The sequence below is a fragment of the Sinohyriopsis cumingii genome, chromosome 10 (assembly GCF_028554795.1).
Source record: "Sinohyriopsis cumingii isolate HCF-2022 chromosome 10, ASM2855479v2, whole genome shotgun sequence".
NCBI lineage: Eukaryota > Metazoa > Mollusca > Bivalvia > Unionida > Unionidae > Sinohyriopsis > Sinohyriopsis cumingii.
This window is the reverse complement of record NC_142970.1, coordinates 42,412,066-42,426,790: the sequence shown is the minus strand read 5'-3', so window position 1 is coordinate 42,426,790 and position 14,725 is coordinate 42,412,066. Positions and strand designations below refer to the sequence as shown.

Sequence of the window (14,725 nt, the reverse complement as noted above, 5' to 3'; positions counted from 1 at the left end):
TACAGCAATAATGACTGGAAATATTTTCGGTCAGATATGCAGAAACATGACATCATGGACGTTTTGCTAACCTCTTGGTGTGTTCTATACTGATATTTAGCTCAAATGGTCATAGGCAATATGAGCTTATTGGGTGATCTGTTGTCCTTCATCCTTCATTCATTCATCATATGTATTCCGTTGTCTTTCCATTTATTAGCACAAGCTTGTTATCTCAACTCCTCCTGAATTATTTGGAGGGCTGCCATGAAATTGTGCACACATGGTCATCCCAAGGTCATGATGGACCAAAAGGAAGATGGTCCTGCTTTGACATCCAATATGGCCGTAGAAGTGGCCATCTTGAAAATCCTGTTGTCGCTACTTTCCTTAGTGTATGATGTTGTTAACAAGGAAGCGTCGCTAAAATACCTTGTATAATATTTTAGTTGGTTCTAAATGTAAATGGTGCTGCTGTGACGTAGGATATGGCAACCATCTTTAAAATCTTATTATTGCCTCACCTCCTGAACTGATGGTCATACTAAATGAGTATGAATTTGACTCAAGGATTTTGTGTGATGTGTAGTTGGTCCTGAACAAACATAGTGCCAGTTTGATGTAGAATATTTATGCCATGACAACCATCTTTACAATTTTGATATAGTTCCTCCTCTTGCATCGATGGTCATATCAATATGGGTTTTGACTAAAATACGTCTTATGATATTTGGCTGAAAATCATACCGATCTGATATCCAGTATGGCTGCGATAGTGGTCATTATTAAAATCGTATCATTGTTATTCATTCTCAATGTTTGGTCATGTCGACGTAGAGTTTTTACGAAAGACGTCTTGCAGTGTTTAGCCAGTCCTGAAAAAACTTGATGCCAGTCTGACATACAATATGGCTGAAATGGCATTCATCTTAAAAAGCTTGTTATCACACTTCTGTTTGAGAAGGAAGTCATACTGGTAAGATGTCCAGTTGGTCAGTAATGCAAATGGTGATAATATGATGTTCACTCTGGCCACCGCAGTTGGCATCTTGTAAATCTTGTTTTTTCTCCTGAAAGGAGATTCACATATGGTGTTTTATCCTCTCCAACATGGATGACTATTTCAACATGGGGATTTTGCCAGGAGATTTTTTTATGATACTTAGTTGGTCCTAAATTAATAGGGTGTCAGTCATACATCCAATATGGCTGCCATAAGACTGTCATAAATATCTTGTTGTCAGTTTTCGTGATTCATGATAGCATAGGTTTTTCACAAGATCCTAAATTAAACTGGTACCAGTCGTACATCCAATATGGCTGCCATGATGACTGTCATAATTATGTTGTTGTCAGTTTCCCTGATTCATGACAGCATGGGGTTGTCACAAAGTCCTAAATTAAACTGGTGCCAGTCATGTATCCAATATGGCTGCCATGATGATTTTCATAAATATCTTGTTATCATTTTCCTCGGATTGATCATCATGATGGCATGGGTTTTTCACCAGAATAGTTCTTATGATGCGTACTTTGTTTTAATGAATAAAATGCAATGCTGACATGCAGTATTTGAACCACAGCAGGTAATATGAAAACAATACTTTTGTTAAAGAATATCAGAGTTGATTTCAACACTCAGCAGGTAAAATTAAACAATAGTTTTACATGTATCTTAACTTCCTATAATCTCTTTTTCTTTTCCACAGTAGAGCATCTGAATCTTCAAGGGACTCTTGTTACTTCTTAATGTATTTGATAGGTTAGAATATATGCCATATAAACTCATCAATGGATCCATGTATATGATAGGTAAGAATACATGCCATATAAACTCATCAATGGATCCATGTATATGATAGGTTAGAACACATGCCATATAAACTCATCAATGGATCCATGTATATGATAGGTTAGAATACATGCCATACAAACTCATCAATGGATCCATGTATATGATAGGTTAGAATACATGTCATATAAACTCATCAATGCATCCATGTATATGATAGGTTAGAATACTTGCCATACAAACTCATCAATGGATCCATGTATATGATAGGTTAGAATACATGGCATATAAACTCATCAATGGATCCATGTATACATGTATATGATAGGTTAGAATACCTGCCATATAAACTCATCAATGGATCCATGTATATGATAGGTTAGAATACATGCCATATAAACTCATCAATGGATCCATGTATATGATAGGTTAGAATACATGCCATATAAACTTATCAATGGATCCATGTATATGATAGGTTAGAATACATGGCATATAAACTCATCAATGGATCCATGTATACATGTATATGATAGGTTAGAATACCTGCCATATAAACTCATCAATGGATCCATGTATATGATAGGTTAGAATACATGGCATATAAACTCATCAATGGATCCATGTATATGATAGGTTAGAATACATGGCATATAAACTCATCAATGGATCCATGTATACATGTATATGATAGGTTAGAATACCTGTCATATAAACTCATCAATGGATCCATATATATGATAGGTTAGAATACATGTCATATAAACTCATCAACTTATCCATGTATATGATAGGTTAGAATACATGCCATATAAACTCATCAATGGATCCGTGTATATGATAGGTTAGAATACATGCCATATAAACTCATCAATGGATCCACGTATATGATCGGTTAGAATACATGCCATATAAACTCATCAATGGATCCATGTATACGATAGGTAAGAATGCATGTCACATAAACTCATCAATGGATCCATGTATATGATAGGTAAGAATGCATGTCACATAAACTCATCAATGGATCCATGTATATGATAGGTAAGAATGCATGCCACACAAACTCATCAATGGATCCATGTTTATGATAGGTTAGAATACATGCCATATAAACTCATCAATGGATCCATGTATATGATAGGTTATAATACATGCCATATAAACTCATCAATGGATCCATGTATATGATAGGTTAGAATACATGGCATATAAACTCATCAATGGATCCATGTATACATGTATATGATAGGTTAGAATACCTGCCATATAAACTCATCAATGGATCCATGTATATGATAGGTTAAAATACATGCCATATAAACTCATCAATGGATCCATGTATATGATAGGTTAGAATACATGCCATATAAACTCATCAATGGATCCATGTATATGATAGGTTAGAATACATGGCATATAAACTCATCAATGGATCCATGTATATGATAGGTTAGAATACATGGCATATAAACTCATCAATTGATCCATGTATACATGTATATGATAGGTTAGAATACCTGCCATATAAACTCATCAATGGATCCATATATATGATAGGTTAGAATACATGTCATATAAACTCATCAACTGATCCATGTATGTGATAGGTTAGAATACATGCCATATAAACTCATCAATGGATCCGTGTATATGATAGGTTAGAATACATGCCATATAAACTCATCAATGGATCCACGTATATGATAGGTTAGAATACATGTCATATAAACTCATCAATGGATCCACGTATATGATAGGGTAGAATACATGCCATATAAACTCATCAATGGATCCACGTATATGATAGGTTAGAATACATGCCATATAAACTCATCAATGGATCCATGTATATGATAGGTAAGAATGCATGTCACATAAACTCATCAATGGATCCATGTATATGATAGGTAAGAATGCATGTCACATAAACTCATCAATGGATCCATGTATATGATAGGTAAGAATGCATGCCACACAAACTCATCAATGGATCCATGTTTATGATAGGTTAGAATACATGCCATATAAACTCATCAATGGATCCATGTATATGATAGGTTAGAATACATGCCATATAAATTCATCAATGGATCCATGTATATGATAGGTTATAATACATGCCATATAAACTCATCAATGGATCCATGTATATGATAGGTTAGAATACATGCCATATAAACTCATCAATGGATCCATGTATATGATAGGTTAGAATATATGCTATATAAATGCATCGATAGATCCATGCACTTCACTTTGTGGTTGTGTTTGATAACATTCAAGAATGATCACCAATGCATATTTCCCAAGCCAATGTAGACCTCACTGTAGCGTATGCTGCTTAATATGTTATATGTACCCCATATCAACACAACATAATATGGCAGATTCCTAACACTACAATTGACACATCTAACCTGCATCATCAGTCTTAGAAAATATGACAGAATCCTCACACTACAATTCTAAATTTATCTCGATTCATCAATGGTTGTTATTTCCTGCACCTAAGTGAAGATCACACTTTTAAACAGCATGGCATGTAAATAACAATGCATGATAACCTTTCAAATGTTGTTTTCTTTACTTTTCAGGAAATGCTTTATCTTATTATATATTTTAACCAAGCGATAATCCTTCTATTGTGTTGCATTAAATCTATGCTAACACTTGTTTGTTCTGCTCTTTTCATTTCGCCTGGTTCGTTATTGCTACCCACTTGGGTCCATTGTATTTCACAATAGGATTTCCTGTTTGATCTTGTTTCTTTATGCCTACCAGTAGACACGAGTCAGTTTAATGTGATTTCGATTATTACTTTTCATATCTGAACTTCAGCAATTTGACTTGTGTCCCTGTACTAGTATGGCCTTTTGGGTACATGGAATTTCAAGCCAGGGTTAATGAAATTTAGTGATTTTATATGTGACCTCCGCAGAACTTTGTCAGATAATACTTTCATTGAACTTTAGGCCTTTGTTTTATAATTCAAATATAAAATTTCAGAATAGTCTTTTTTTAAAAAACAATTATCTATGAAATGTCTGATCATAATATTGTATGGAGGTATACTAGTACTAGCTGAGTTGGCAAATATATATTTAAATAGAGATGTTTTATGAAAGTAGTGCGCTGTATAGAGGCTTTGTCTCTGTTTCATCGATGGAGGAACATAGATTTGAGATTACACTCAGATACATATAATTACCTTCTGTACTTTGTTTTCTTCGATATAGATAAACAGTATTAAGCCTCCCCACAAACACATGCAGTTGTCTTAATTATTCTTTCTCCATATTCACTGACAGTCATTAATCACGCAGATAAAATAGTGACGGCTTCCATGGAAAAGCACAAGTCCATATTTCAGCCTAAGAGACCTCTTTGGGTTTTGTACTTCTTTTAAATATCACCACTCTATTTTGTATTATAAACGGGTTAGCTGATTAGTAATTCAGCAACGTGTTCAGCAAGAAAAACATGATATACAAGTTTGATGTTTTGCAATTATTTGTAATTTATTTTATAGAAATCATGGCTTTGTGAGTTCAGATTCATCTCACCTCAGTGGTGATGATAGTAAATATATTATGACATACATGTAGAAACTATAATACTAACTCAATGTGGTTTATGACTATTCAAATAGTAAAATGAATATTCAGGTATTTATTTCAGCATTGTAATAGTACCTGTATATTAAAATGCTCCATATGCATTGTTCTTTGCACTTGCGCATATGATAATTTCAAAGTGTTACACTAACAACTTCAAATTCTATATGTATGTATTCTGGAGTTACACAACATTTCTTGTCTTTCAGCTGCTGCTGGTCCCTTGCCATCCCCATCAACCAGCGACACTGACATGTTCATGCGCATGCCATATATCCTGGCTGATGTTGGATCACAGGTCTTAAGACGGCTTTTCCAACATCACACAGTCACTCCTACCTGTACTCTGGATCAATATCTTGCCAGCAGCAGGACCTCTATTGATAATCTTTACTATACTAATGTTCTCAACCAATCACAGATGGACATCCTGTTTCTACCAGGTGGAGGAAGTACCAACTAGGAAGAATATGAAACTACTCTCTTGTCAGCTCTGTTTTAAAATATTGTTCATCCACTGAGTAAGAAGGAGAATAAATTAATACAATCTTTGAGAGAAGACAGAAATAAAATGTATGCACATGCCAGTTCTTGCAAGATGAATTTAAGTGATTACCGGACTTGTTGGAACAATGTCACTTCTACACTGAAGGCCCTAGGTAAACAGTGTGGTGACCCTAACTTTGATAATCAAATATTGTTGGAAATTCAGCAAATTCAAGTTACCAGAATTCCCGCTGGAACATATCTGAATATACTAAAACCTTGGTTCAACCGACTAGAAACAGTTGAAGACGAATTGCAGGATATGAAAATAAGACTTTAAGCTTTAGAATCAAAGGAAAAAGTGAGTTTCAGTTGAAGAAACTGTTGCCATTAACAACATGTATTCGAAATAAGAATTTGAATATAATGAGACGTAAACAGACATATTCTTGAAATAATAGTGTAGTGCATTTCAGGATAACGAGTTGCTTTATATTATTTCTAGCAAAATAGGGCTGTTCTACCATTTGCTTTTTATTATTTCTAGTACAATGGGATGGGTTTAGGCAAAAATGTTCGTGTAAAATACCCACAGATATAAACGGCTGACATTCAGCTGTGACATTTAGTTAGTTGGGAACATTATCGTTGATTTTCAGAAAGTGTTTGATCTTGCAGATCATAAACATCTAGAAAAGCTAAAAATGTACCAATGTAGTAATGCAGGTCATAAAATGTCTGCTTCATACTTGAAAGAAATGTTTCAGAAAGTGACTATAAATGGATAGGCTTCTAAAAATACAACAAAAATACTGTAGTGTCCAAAAGAATTTATGCTTGGAATACCTTTGCTATTTTCATAAACATCTTTCCCTACATATTGGAAACATAGCATCATCAACTGATTTAGATACTGATAATACTTTTTTCTCTGGGGGACCCCCAGTGGTCTAAAGCGCTCTCAGTCACGGATCACTGCCATCTCACCTCTTTCTCCGTGGGGTCAAGTCTCGGATTCAGCAAATGTGGGTATGTGAGAAAGCTTGCCAGTAGCTTCTCATGGGTCTGTGGTTCTTTCCATGGTTTTCCTGGGTTCTTCCTCCACCTTTAACACTGGCCGCCATGTATAGCATATACTATGCTGAAAAATGGCGCTGAACCATACAGCAACAACTATTTTCTTTGATAAGCACATACGTTAAATGAATTAGAAAATAACATTAAAATTACACACAGTTTAAATACAGTTCAAGGTGACAGGCTGGTTTACAAAAAGAAAAAGCAATCATTACACTCATAACAATGTATCCAAAAAGAGCAACATTATAGATAGATGACCTGAACCTTTTTATAACAATGAAAACTGAAAATGTTTTGAAAGAACAAAATTCTTGGCATTCTTGTGGACAATAATTTACTTTTTTCTCATCATTTAAGTTTACAAATTTTAATAATAATGTATTGTATTATTATTCCAGACAGTAACGTTTCTCTTTTCAAATTCTGATACAACTGCAAACTGAATAGACCCAGATCTGCCTTCACAGTTTGTTAGGAATAAGCATAGAACAAACAACACATACCCCGATCTATCAGTAGACCATAGACTCTGATCTACTGGAATATTAAAGACTCTGATCTACTGGTATAGTATAAACCCTGATCTACTGGTATATTAGAGATTCTGATCTACTGGTATATTACAGACTCTGATCTACTAGTATATTATAGAGTATGTTCTAATGGTATATTACACACTCTGATCTACTGGTATATTACAGATTCTGATCTACTGGACTATTATTGACTGATCTACTGGTATATTATTGACTCTGATCTACTGGACTATGACAGACTGATCTAGTCGTATATTATAGACTCTGATCTACTGGCATATTGCAGACTCTGTTCTACTGGTATATTATAGACTCTGATCTACTGGCATATTACAGAATGTGAACTACTGGTATCTTATATATTCTGATCTACTAGTATATTGCAGACTCTAATCTACTGGTATATTACAGACTCTGATCTACTGGTAATTTATAGACTTTGATCTACTGGTATATTACATACTCTGATCTACTGGTATATTACAGACTCTGATCTACTGGTATATTACAGACTCTAATCTGTTGGTATATTACAGACTCTGATCTACTGGTATATTACATAATGATCTACTGGTATATTTTAGGATCTGATCTACTGGCATATCACATACTCTGATATACTGGTATATTACAGACTCTTATCTACTGGTATATTACAGACTCTGATCTACTGGTATAGTATAGAGACTGATCTACTGGAATATTGCAGACGCTGATGTACTGGTATATTACAGACTCTGATATACTGGTATATATTGACTGATATACTGGTATATTATATATTCTGATCTACTGGTATATTACAGACTCTGATCTACTGGTATATATTACAGCCTCTGATCTGTTGGTATATTACAGACTCTGATCTACTGGTATATTATAGAGACTGATCTACTGGAATATTGCAGACGCTGATGTACTGGTATATTACAAACTCTGATATACTGGTATATTATATATTCTGATCTACTGGTATATTACAGACTCTTATCTACTGGTATATTACTGACTAGATATACTGGTATATTATAGACAATGATCTACTGGTATGTTACAAACTCTGATCTACTGGTATGTTACAGACCCTTATCTACTGGCATATTAATACTCTGATCGACTGGTATATAACAAACTCTGATATACTGGTATATTGCAGACTTTGATCTACTGGTATATTACAAACTCTGGTATATTGGTATATTACAGGCTCTGGTCTACTGGTATATTATATAGTCTGATCTACTGGAATATTACAGACGCTGATGTACTGGTATATTACAGACTCTGATATACTGGTATACTATAGACTCTGATCTACTTGTAAATTATAGATTCTGATAAACCGGTGCAGTATTAATCTCGACAGTTTGCAGCTAGTCTTCACTTAAGCAACAGCTGGACTGAACTTACAATTAACAGCTGGACTGAACTTACAATTAACAGCTGGACTGAACTTATAAGCAACAGCTGGACTGAACTTAACAATTAACAGCTGGACTGAACTTACAATTAACAGCTGGACTGAACTTATAAGCAACAGCTGGACTGAACTTATAAGCAACAGCTTCACTGGACTTATAGTGACAAAAAAGTATGTGTGTTTCATATTGCCGTAGTTTTAAAATTAAATTATAATGATTACTAAATGCAAAGTACTAGGCACTTCAAGTGCTGGCCAATAACATCACAATTAGATGTACAAATCTATTTATTTAGGGAATTTATTTCACCCTGGTAATATTGGCAACGAAAAACAGGGATGATCGACAAGAATCAGTTTTAAGGCTTCATTTGCTTCTTAGTATGATTGTGGTAAATAAAACACAAGCAAGACATGGCGGTGCTGAAGAAAGCACATCCATGAAAGGATTCTACTGAATACAGCATAAGCAAGGCATGATTGACTGAATAAAGCATAAGCAAGACAGGACTGCTCTGAGTAAAGCATATGCAAGACAGGACTGTGCTGAATAAAGCGTGTGCAAGGCATGATTGACTGAATAAAGCACATAGAATATATGGCACTGAATACAGTATATGTAAGACATGATTGTGCTGAATAAAACATGCAAGACATGGTGCTGAATAAAATAAATTCAAGGCATGGTTGTGCAAAATAAAATATATGCAAGGCATGATAATGCTGAATAAAACAAAACATGATTGTGCTTAATAAAGCATATGCAATATATGATTGTGTTAAATAAAGCATGTGCAATGCATGATGCTGACTAAAGTATATACAAAACATGATTGTGCTAAATGATGCATAAGCAAGACATGATGGTTATGAAAAAACATATGCAAGACATGAGTGCACTGAATAAAGCATAATCATGCAGGACATGATTGTGTTGACAAAAATATATGCAAGACATGATTGTGTCAAATAAAGTATATGCAAGACATGATAGTGCTGAAACAACATGCAAGACATGATAGTGCTGAATAAAAATGCAAGACATGATGGTGCTGAATAAAACATACAAGGCATGATGCTAAATAAAATATATGCAAGATGAGTTTTTGCTGAAAAAATATGCAAAGCATGATTGCGCTGAATAAAGCATATGCAAAACATGATTGCACTGAATAAAGCATATGCAAAACATGATTGCGCTGAATAAAGCATAAGTATGCAGGACATGATTGTGTTGACAAAAGCATGTGAAAGATATAATCGTGTCAAATAAAGTATATTCAAGACATGATTGTGTCAAATGAAGTATATGCAAGACATGGTATTGCTGAATAAAACATATGCAAGACATGATGGTGCTGAATAAAACATGTGCAAAACCTGATTGTGCTAAATGAAGCATAAGCAAGACATGATAGTTATGAGAAAAGCATATTCAAGAATAAATGACTGTGCTAAAAAAAACATATGCAAGACATGATGATGCTAAATAAAACATGCAAGACCTGGTTGTGCTAAATGAAGCATAAGCAAGAAATGATGGTTATGAGAAAAGCGTATGCAAGAATACATGACTGTGCTGAATAAAGCATGTGCAAGACATGATGGTGCTGAATAAAGTATATAAAGGTCATGATTGTGTTGAGGAAAAACATGAAAGACATGTTTGTGCTGAATAAAGTATATTCAAGACATGATGGTGCTGAATAAAACATATGCTAGACATGATGGTGCTGAAAAAAGTATATACAATACATGATGGTGCTGAATAGAACATATGCTAGAAATATGGTGCTGAATAAAGCATATGCAAGGCATGATGGTGCTGAATAAATTATATGCAAGACATGATTGTGTTGAATAAAGTATATGCAAGACATGATGTTGAATAAAACATGTTAGACATGATGGCGCTGAATAAAGCATATGCAAACAATGATTGTGTTGAATAAAGCATAAGCAAGACATCATTGTGCTGAATAAAACATGTGCAAGACATTATTGTGCTGAATGAAACATATGCAAAACATTGTGCAGAATGAAGCATATGTAAACATGATAATGCTAAATAAAGCATAAAGAAGAAATTACTGTGTTGCGTAAAGCATAAGGAAGACATGATTGTGCTGACTAAAGCATATACAAGATTTGACCCTGCTTAGTAAGCAAAATCAAGAGTCATTTGTAAGACTTACATCCCAGACAGACTGGCTCTAGGCTTTAATTCAAAACTCAAGTTCTGATGGCTAAATCCACCAGATTATTTTCATGGAAGCCCACCAATAAATCAAGACCAACAGACTGTCACCTGATTATTAAAAAGTAGACCCTACACATCAGTCAAGATACCTATAAATATACTCAGACTTTGTGTTATAAATGCCAATTATGACTGGTTAAATGTAATATACACCTCCACACTAGATACCATGAATGACTGATACACAAATGCTCTTCCAATATCTACAACTACCCTTGTAAGCTTGTTGACAGCCAATGACTGATATCCAAACACTCTTCCTATAGCCAGAACTACCTTTGTAAACGTGTTGGCAGCTATTTACTGATATCCAAACACTCCTCCTTTTGCCACACCTAACCTTGTAAACATGTTGACAGACAATGACTGATATCAAAACACTCTTCCTATAGCCACAACTACCCTTGTAAATATGTTGAGAGTAACATTCCCTCTAAGCGAATGGTATGTGTGCTATGGACGAAGAACTGAGCAAGAAGCGAATGGTATGTGTGCTATGGACGAAGAATTGTGCAAGAATTTAGGTGACGTGAGCAACTTATTTTAGACTTTTGTCGATTGTACTGCACGGGGATGTCTGAGCAGCTGTGCCGCCGCGTGCACACAGCTGAGAGGGAAAATTGGTTGACAGCACAAAGACCTATATTCAAACACTCTTCCTAGAGCCAAACCTACCCTTGTAAACATGTTGACAGCCAATGACTGATATACAAACACTCTTCATACAGCCACACCTACCCCTATAAACATGTTGACAGCCAATGACTGATATCAAAACACTCTTCCTATAGCCACAACTACCCTTGTAAACATGTAAATATGTTGACAGGCAAAGACTGATAGCCAAACACTCTTCGTATAGCCAGAACTACCCTTGTAAATATGTTGACAGCCATCGTCTAAATCACTTTGCATTCTACACATCCTAACACTTGCATTTACAAGTTACTGAAATTAAAATACTGTGTTGTGACCAGTCTACTGTGTTAGCTATACATGCATTATGTATTCACATGTTCTGCCTCATCCTCTTATATTATCAAATATGGGTCACAGTACACTCGATTGGTTTGTACTCTAGACTCCCAAACATCCAAGTATGTGTGCATGTGGGCTTGATTCAATATACATAAATTGATATAAATGATGATCAAACACACTCTTCAATGATAATACATGTTACTTGTCCAAACTTTTAACTTCTCATTGTACTTGTCCAAACTGTTAACTCCTCATTATACTTGTCCAAACTGTTAATCTCTCATTGTACTTGTCCAAACTGTTAATCCATCATTGTACTTGTCCAAACTGCTTTCCATCATTGTACTTGTCCAAACTTTTAATGCTTTATTTGCATCAGCCATAAGTTGCCAGTCATTGGATTTAGAGTACTTCATTGGGCATTCAATTATATACAATATGCATGTATGTCATATGTTTAACTTCATTCCGTTGCATGTATGTTGATAAGGTCATCAAAAAAGTAAAGCCATTGTTTTATCTCTTCCACATAATAAAATATCTCTCATAAGAACAGAGGAAGATATTCTATAATGCATATATCATGCCACATCTGGAATATTGATGTCCTCTCTCGGGTAACAGTGATACAGAAAATCAAGAACTACTGAAATTTCAAAAATGCAGATTCACCATCTATGAATCTTTCAATAAAAAATTTAAACAGAATGTTATTACTAGTCTATAGCCTCAGATGACTTTCATTAAAACATTTAAACAGAGAATGCTATTAATAGTCTATAGACTCATATGACTTTCAATGAAACATTTAAACAATGTCATTACAAGTCTATAGGCTCAGATGACATTCATTAAAACATTTAAACAGAGAATGTTATTAATAGTCTATAGACTCATATGACTTTCAATGAAACATTTAAACAATGTTATTACTAGTCTATAGGCTCAGATGACTTTCATTAAAACATTTAAACAGAGAATGTTATTAATAGTCTATAGACTCATATGACTTTAAATGAAACATTTAAACAATGTTATTACTAGTTTTTAGACTCGGATGACTTTCATTAAAACATTTAAACAGAGAATGTTATTACTAGTCTATAAGCTCATATGACTTTCAACGAAACGTTTAAATATATAATGTTATTACTAGTCTATAGACTCAGATAGCTTTCATTAAAACATTTAAACATAGAATGTTATTACAAGTCTATATACTCAGATGGCTTTCATTAAAGCATTTGAACAGAGAATGTTATTACTAGTATTTAGACTTAGAATACCTTCATTAAAACATTTAAACAGTGAATAGTATTACTAGTTTATGGCTCATATGACTTTCATTAAAACTTTAAACAGAATGTTATTACTAGTCTATAGACTCGTGACTTTCAATGAAACATTTAAATAGATAATGTTATTGCTAGTCTATAGGCTCAGATGACTTTCAATAAAACATTTAAACAGAGAATGTTATTACCAGTATTTAGACTCAGTTGACCTTCATTAAAACATTTAAACAGTGAATAGTCTTATTACTCTATGGCCTCAGATGACTTTCAATAAAGCATTTAGACATAGAATGTTATTACATGTCTAAGGTCTCAGATGACATTCAATACAACATTTAGACAGATAATGTTACTACAAGTCTATAGCCGCAGATGACTTTCAATAAAACATTTAAACATAGAATGTTATTACTAGTATATAGACTCAGATGACTTTCATTAAAACATTTAAACAGAGAATGTTATTACTAGTCTATAGCCCCAGATAACTTTCATTAAAACATTTAAACAGAGAATGTTAATACTGGTCTATAGACTAGGATTACTTGTTTCATATGATACAAATAAGTGGAAATTGTAAAAATGTGAAAATTAAATTCACAAATAAAATTAGTATATATCTAAACCAAGTTCTGCATTTTTAAGTTTAACTTTTCATAAAGTCAAATTTTAGAACTCATTTTCAGCCTCTGCAAGTCATCATACTTTTTAGACAGCAAGATGTAAACAATGCACAGATCAATGTAAGCATTGAATCAACGTAAAACAATGGAAAATTCAATTTATTCAATGAGAGAACAATGTCGAAAAATCCAGAGATCAATTTAGTCAGTGAGAGTACAACTTCAAACAATGCACAATTCAATTTAGTCAGTGGGGGAACAATGTCAAACAATGCACACATGAATTTAGTCACCGAGAGAACAACATCAAAGAATGAACAGATCTATTTAGTCAGTGAGGGAATATTTTCTGACCCATTGAATTTTAAAGAGAAGGACACTGTACACGAGACATTATGTAAGCATAATAACATAAAAGAGTGGGAATGAATTTTTATCATTTAACCCTGTTTTGGGATATATCTGTAGTGTAAATTGAATGATATGATGTGGTAAGGTAATATAGAGGCGTCCCCCTCCCACAAACAGGTATTATTTTCATAGATTTTATCCATGGTGTCAATTCAGGCCAGAGTTCATGATTAAGAATTTTGTATTGCATATGCAGGTGTTTCATGCATTTAGAGAACATACCTAATGTAAGAACATGGTTTTAT

General features: G+C 33.9%; 3 protein-coding genes and 1 long non-coding RNA gene across 5 annotated transcripts in view; 3 read left to right on the top strand and 1 right to left on the bottom strand.

Annotated features, from left to right (window-relative positions):
* Positions 1-6,752, top strand: part of LOC149789936 (uncharacterized) — a 70,320-nt gene extending 63,568 nt beyond the window's left edge. Inside the window, exon 12 of the mRNA XM_089972009.1 lies at positions 5,598-6,752. The gene's annotated coding sequence lies outside the window, so the exon portion shown is untranslated. The remainder of the gene's footprint in view (positions 1-5,597) is intronic.
* The window catches only part of LOC149789932 (uncharacterized), a 475,016-nt gene that overhangs the window by 98,376 nt on the left and 361,915 nt on the right, over positions 1-14,725 (top strand). The gene's annotated exons all lie outside the window — the stretch shown is intronic.
* LOC149789934 (uncharacterized) overlaps positions 1-14,725 on the top strand; it is a 593,258-nt gene that overhangs the window by 548,346 nt on the left and 30,187 nt on the right. The gene's annotated exons all lie outside the window — the stretch shown is intronic.
* Positions 1-14,725, bottom strand: part of LOC149789935 (uncharacterized) — a 49,534-nt gene that overhangs the window by 23,392 nt on the left and 11,417 nt on the right. The gene's annotated exons all lie outside the window — the stretch shown is intronic.